Raw genomic sequence first — 7,885 nt, forward strand, 5'->3', positions numbered from 1 at the left:
ACTCGACTTCTGCTGCACAGGATTTATGACTCCTCCTCAAAAGGTGCCTAGTTGCTAACTTGCACTTACCCTTCAGTCGACTAAACTTTATGTACCTGTACAAATACATACATATATCCTTATCCCCCTTTTTGACATCAGCAAAGGGGAAATAGAAGAAGCAGACTGTGTACTACACCAGGATTTATAGCAATATATGCAGCAAAGTTCTAGAAAAAACAACAACAAAAAATGTCCAACGACTGATTCTACAGTCCAAAAATAGCACAACAAAAAAATTGTCTTAAACATCCACATTAACGATGCAGAAAGTAGGTGAGAGTATTGCAGATCACCTCCTTCAGTCGATCAAAGCTGGCATTGGCTGAATCACTCATTCCATCAAGCATGTCATGAACCTCCTTGAACGCCTTGATAGCGTTTTCCCTTACTCTGAGAACTGCAACTCTTATCTTGGAGACATCAGACCCTGTTTCTTTGGAGATGGCATGAATGTTACCAACAGTGGACTGAGTGGCGGTGAGAAGATCTTTGATTGCAGAGAGATGGTTGTCAATGGCACGAAGCTTTTCAGCAAGGTCAGGATCACTGAGGCTAGGATGGGAAACAGAAGGTTTGGGTTTGGAATCTATTGGAGCATGCTTGACTTCTCCTTCTTGTTTCTTAACCCATGAGCCTTTCACACACACATACCCCATACTTGCAAAAGCTCTAGAGTTGTAAGATTTCGAAATAGAGATAAAGGGATATGTAGACATGGAAATATTGTGAGCTTCCAGGATGTGAGTGATGGACATACCACAGGGTATACTAGTGGGATCATCTGCACTTTCAATCATAAAATTGATGACCTAGTAGGACAGCTTGATTTTGAGTTTGGTCACAAGATAAAGACCAGAAAGGATTCTCTTCGAGAGAAGGTGGAGAAAGAACCAGTGCGAGGAAGCAGAGTAATTGCTACAATATGAGCCAGGACTCTAGTTTCGAAACTAACATCACTAGGGCCTAACTGGTTTGGGAGGGATTCAGAAGCTCAGCAATACACCTTTTAGCTTGATCAAAAGAAATTTCAAAATCATCGGGCCAGGTATTATTGAAAAGCATGGGGAAACCAGAACATTTACACTGAAAGATTGAGTCAAACATGGCACAATCAAGAGCAATACGCTTTCCTAACATTAAAGACTCCAACTTATCAGACTTACTAGAGAGAAGATTTGCATAAAACATTTTTACTAGGGGTTCTGTCACGACCCGGATTCCCCACCCTCGGGGGTCGTGATGGCGCCTACTAATAGGAGCTAGGCAAGCCAACTTAATTAACAAATTCATTAAACACATGTTCCTTTTTAATAATTAACGGCATTAATAAAGGCGACGGAATTAAATTCATTAGCGGAAGACTTAAATTATAAAACTTGAATAAAATACAGAAATCCCAACATACTTCTCTACCCCGGGACTGGAGTCACATACTCACGAACATCTAAGGATGTACTACATACAAAGTCTGAAAGAAACATAATCTGTTTATCTCGGGTACAATGAGATGACAGCCAAATGTAACGATAGAAGGGAGACGCCGGGCCTGCGGACGCCTGCAAGCTACCTCGGGTCTCTCTGGACTGAAGGTTCGCCCCCGTGCTAATGCTGCTGCTGCTGCTCAATACCTGGACCTGTGCAAAAATGCACAGAGTGTAGCATCAGCACAACCGACCCCATGTGCTGGTAAGTGCCTAGCCTAACCACGGCGAAGTAGTGACGAGGCTAGACTGGACCTCACATAAACCTGTGCAATTATAAGTATACAACAGAAATTGAAGTACAAGGCAACTAACAGTATGGGAGGGGATACATGCTGTGGGGAGATAACAATATTAACAGTAAATCCAAAGTAATCAACCTAGGTGCAATTTATAATTTCCGGCAAACAAGAAACCAATACCAACACTAAACACATTTGTATCAATAACTGTTGCGGCGCGCAACCCGAACCTAATATATTTCAACACTGTTGCGGCGTGCAACCCGATCCACAATTATCACTGTTGCGGCGTGCAATCCGATCCTTAATTATCACTGTTGCGGCGTGCAACCCGATCCACAGTTATCACTGTTGCGGAATGCAACCCGATCCACAATTATCACTGTTGCGGCGTGCAACCCGATCCACAATTATCACTGTTGCGGCGTGCAACCCGATCCTCATATAACATTGTTGCGGCGCGCAACCCGATCCGTAATGTATACCTCTCAATCTTGCCCAAGCAACAGTCACAAATAAAGGCAAGGGAGTAACCAAGTATTTGGAAGAAAATCCCAACAAGGGTACACAAACAACCAATAATAACCATGCAAGAGCAAATCGTTATCTCTCTTTTTTTTTCATTATCATATCCTAGTTCTCATTAGCACTCGTGGCCAGCTACAAGGCATTTCTCATCACATATACTCTCACCATTTGTGTTTCAGACCGAGCCAATGCTCCACGAAGTTCCACCATCACAATATCTTTCACAAGGTGCTTACGCATAGAAGCCATCAATTAAGCATGGAAGGCATAACAATATCCAAACAATCCACATATAAGGACTCACGGTCATGCTAGACCCCAATGTATAGGAACTCGTTACCATGCCTATACATCGTACTCGATCATTTAGCAATTGGCAAACAAGACTCGACTCTTATTCCCTCAAGCTAGGGTTAAACCAAACACTTACCTCAACTTCCACGGCCAATACAATCCTCCACAATTGCTTTCCCTCTCGAATTCGGCTCCAACTCAACCAAATCTATGCAATAAGGACTTCATGTTATCAATATGTGCTAAACAAATCAAACCCAATGACTAATTATAGCTTTTTCATCAATTTACCCCAAAAGGTCAAAAATTCCCCCGGCCCACATGGTCAAAACCCGAGGTTCGAACCAAAACCCGATTACCCATTCCCCCATGAACTCAAATATGTAAGTTATTTTGGAATCGGACCTCGAATTGAGATCCAAAACCCCCAATTTTTGAAAACCTAGGTTCTACCCTAAATTCCCAATTTCCCCATTAAAATCTTTGTTTTGAAGTTGAAATTATGTTTAAGGATGTTAAGGAGTATAGAAAATCAGTTAGAAATCACTTACCAATCGTTTTGAAGAAGTAGAATCGTTTGGAAAATTGCCTCTTATGTTTGGGGTTTTGAAAAAGTGAAAAATGACTGAAAATCCCGACTTTATATACTGTACTGAAGACCCGGCGCGGACCGCACAAAAATGCCCCGCGGCCGCGCCGAGGAAGGGTGTGGAACCCCTCTCTGAACCTTCCAGCGCGGACCGCACTGTTTAGTCACGCGGCCGCGCTGGTCGACTTGGACCACTGGCCCTCTGAACCTAGCCACGCGGACCGTGCAAGAATGCACCGCGGCCGCGCGGCTTCCAGCGCGGACCGCGCGGAAATGACCGCGGCCGCGCTGGGGGCCTGCAACACCTGAACCTGCAACCATCTAATATTTCTAGCCTAAGACCTCCCGGGACCTACTCAAAACTCACCCGAGCCCTCGAGGCTCCAAACCGAACATACATATAAACTCAAAAACATCCTACGGACTCATCCGTGCGATCAAATCGCCTAAACAACATCATAATCATCAAATTAGGCCTCAAGACCCAGGATTTCCTTCCAATTTTCATAAAACATCAAGTTTGGAGTTTTTAGTCCAAAACACGTCAAACGACGTGCAAATTCAACCAAACTTTACAGAAAGTACTTAAGCCGTATATAAGACTTGTACCGGGCATTGAAACCAAAATACGAGCCCGATACTACAGTCTTTTAACCAAATTTCATTTCTAATTTTCTTAATTATTTTCAGAAAATAATTTCACGTAAAAATTCATTCCTCGGACTCGGGACCTCAAAATTTGATTCCGGGCACACCCCCAAGTCTCATATTTTCCTACGGACCCTCCGGGACTGTCGAATCACAAGTCCGGGTCCGTTTTCCCGAAACGTTGACCGAAGTCAAACTTAATCAATTGAAACATCAGAATTTTATTATTTTTCTCACAAATTCATATTTAAACGTTCCGGCTACGTGCACGGACTGCGCACACAAACTCGAGGCAATCCCCAAGTGAGGTTTTCACGGCCTCAGAAATACAAAGCGAGTAGGAATACAGGTGATGACCCCTTGGGTCGTCACAGGTTCATAGACTTTAGGCAGAGGAACAAAAAAGAACTTTGACCACCCTTGATAAATGAAAAGATCTTTTACCTTACAGTTTAGGGCTTCCATGTCGTCAAGATCGATTATCCTTCCATGAGCAATCGGCTTGTCTTTCAGGGCGATGAAAAAAATTCCTATTTAGAGAATCCCAGAAATTTAGGTCTGACTTTAGGGAACTAGAAAGATCTATCTTGGATTTCTGTGGAGTGGAGGAAACTGGGGGGTCTTCCATAGGTTTTTTTTCCTAAAGCCTTTTCTCCTAAGGTACGAGAATGGTCAGACAAATCGCCCTGTGAGGAAGCAAAACCTTCAGAATGATCGGACCATAGGTCTACTTGTTCTGGGGCCATATAAGGGGGTTTTGCTCTAGCGAGTACTTTTTCTAGTGGAGGCAGAGGGATTTTTGGGGTGTTTAGCCATTGAAGAGTTCTATTTGGGCAAAGCTTCTGAGAAGGGTTTTCTAGGCGATAGAGACGATGGAGATTGAAAAGAAATTTTAACATTAAAAATAGGGATTATGACGGTTGAGTACAGAAAAGGAAAAGGCATCAGTTGTGCAGACGCGATGATTGGCTTTCCTTCTTTGAACTTCGCAAATGATGTGAAAAGAGAGGGAAAACGGAGGCGCAATTAATGATAAAACAAGAACATTAGGCATACAAACTAAAACAATGGCATATAGGTCCTAAAATTAACTATTAATGCAAATAATTCCAAGTAATTCTCTTAAAGCACAAAACTTTTCTTCTAATAAAGGCTTAGTAAAAATATCTGATAATTAATCAGTTGTTCCAACAAAAGATATTTCTATGTTTCATTTAAGAACATGATCACTAATAAAATGATGCTTGATGTCTATATGCTTTGCCCTAGAATGATGCACAGGATTTTTTGAAAGACATATAGCAGTAGAATTATCACAAAAAATTTGAATAGGCTTGAAAAATAATTCATAGTCACCAAGTTGATGAGACATCCATAGTAGTTGTGCACAACATTGTCCAATAGCAATATATTCAGCTTTAGTCGTGGATAATGCAACTGATCCTTGTTTTTTTACTGTTCCAAGATATCAATGCTTTGCCAAGTAATTGGCATGTTCCACTTGTGCTTTTTCTGTCTTCCTTGTCACCTGCAAGATCAGCATCTGAAAAACCTTCTAATTTAAACACGTTAGAACGAGGATACCATAATCCATGAGAGACAGTTCCAATGAGATATCGAATAATTCTTTTTACTGCAATCAGGTGAGATTCCTTAGGAGGTGACTGAAACCTGTCACATTTACATACACTAAACATAATATCCGGTCGACTAGCAGTTAGATAAAGAAGAGAACCAATCATTCCACGATACTTAGTTTCATCAACTGGAGTTCCCTGTTCATGTTTGTCGAGACTTGTTGAGGGACTCATTGGTGTGCCAATAGCGTTAGCATTGCTCATACCGAATTTTTGGATCAACTCCTTTGTGTATTTAGTTTGACATATGAATGTTCCTTCTTCAGATTGTTGAATTTGGAGTCCAAGGAAGAATTTTAGTTCTCCCATCATGCTCATTTCAAACTCACTTTGCATAAGATTTGAAAATTCCTTGCACATAAGAGGGTCAGCACTACCAAATATAATATCATCAACATAAATTTGAATAATGAGATTACCTTCTAATGATCTTTTAATAAACAGAGTAGTGTCTACTTTACCTTTTGTAAATCCATGATCAACAAGAAATGAACTTAATCTTTTGTACCATGCTCGTGGAGTTTGCTTCAGTCCGTACATCGCTTTAGTTAGCTTATACATATGATAGGGAAACTTTGAGTTTACAAACCCAGGGGGTTGCTTCACATATACTTCCTCTTCAATGAAACCATTTAAAAAGGCACTTTTAACATCCATCTAAAATAGCCTGCATCTTTTGAAGGATGCATATGCCAAAAGGATTCGTATAGATTCCAGTCGAGCTACTGGGGCAAAGGGTTCGTCATAGTCGACTCCTTCTTGTTGTGAATATCCTTGAGCAACTAATCTGGCTTTGTTTCTTACAACTTTTCCATCCTCATTAAGCTTATTTCTGAAGACCCACTTTGTTCCAATTACAAGAACATTTTTAGGTTTGGGTATCAATTTCCATACTTGATTTTTGTCGAATTGATCTAGTTCTTCCTGCATCGCTTGCATCCAGCTTGAGTCTTTAAGAGCTTCCTCTATTTTCTTCGGCTCAATCTGAGAGATCAGTGCTATGTTTGCTTTCTTCTTGAGAGCACCCCTGGTTTTCATTCCTTCACTTGGGTCTCCTATGATGATTTTTTAAGGATATTCAGGTTCACTTCTCCACTCATTCAGGTTCACTTCTCCTATGATGGTTTTCATTCCTTCACTTGAATGATTCCCCTTATATGCTTCCTTGAATCTTGCTCCTTCCAGATTTAGTTATGCTTGATTGATTTGATTCCTTTAGTCTACGCTTTGATTGAATCTGTCAGTGTCATTGATTCCTCTAATCTTGGATGCTTTCCTTGATATTCTCTGATTGATTCCTTCAATCTCGTATGATATCCATGTGTTCCTTGATCTTCTCTAATTGATTCTTTCAGCCTTGAATGCTATCCATGAGTTCCTATACTAAAGTAGTTGACTCCTTCGGAGGTTCTAGTGGATTGTTGCTGGTTTCATTAGTTGACTTTATCACAGCATCATATCCATTAGTCGACTTTTGCAATTCGCTTGTCTCCTGACTTTCTTGAATTTGATCTTCATCACTTGTAATAATTCTGCCATGCCCCAAACCTGGGCCTGGACGTAACACGGCACTCGGTGCCTGACTACATGTGACCGAGCGAACCAACTGGCTGGCTGAATCAACATGTGATATCATAACATACAGAATGCAGAAGATAAACTAACACATGTTGATTACTAAAAGTCTGGATGATATAAGTCAGAGTGCGGAAATACTAATACAATTCTGAAACATATTTGCAGCCAACATGGCTTAACATGAAAAGTCTGAGACTCTGTCTAACTGTTACTCTAGTCTATGAAGCCTCTAATGAAATACTAAAAACACTGACTGCCTTTAAGTACTAAAAACTGTAAGGTAATGATAATGCCCCAAAAGAACTGGGGATCACCAAATTAGCTAGTACGAGAATCCTAGCGCTCTAAATCATCAACCTGTTAATCATTACCTGCATTGTGAGATACAGGCCCCGAGCAAAAGGGACGTCAGTACATTTGAATTGTACTGGTATGTAAAGCAACTGAAAGAAAGAATTATAAATGCTGAAACTAAAACTAAGCTGATAACTGAAATGATAACTATTGAAACTGAAACTGAAGTGAGAACTGGTAACTGAACTGATAACTGAAAAGATAACTGAAAAGATAACTGATAACTGATAACTGAACTGATAACTGAAAAGATAACTGATAACTGATAACTGATAACTGAACTGATAACTGAAAAGATAACTGATAACTGATAACTGAATAAAGGAAGTAAGGATATGAATACTCCCTCTACTGAATGATGAACAACCTGTTTATCTGAATAAGCTACGGCCTCAGGCCCAATATATATGTGCACAAGCTACGGCCTAAGGCCCAAGTATACGTATACATAACTACGGCCTCAGGCCCAAAAATGCATAAAGCATAATCTAC

Source organism: Nicotiana attenuata, unplaced genomic scaffold, assembly GCF_001879085.1.
Source record: "Nicotiana attenuata strain UT unplaced genomic scaffold, NIATTr2, whole genome shotgun sequence".
In the NCBI taxonomy this organism is placed as follows: Eukaryota; Viridiplantae; Streptophyta; class Magnoliopsida; order Solanales; family Solanaceae; genus Nicotiana; species Nicotiana attenuata.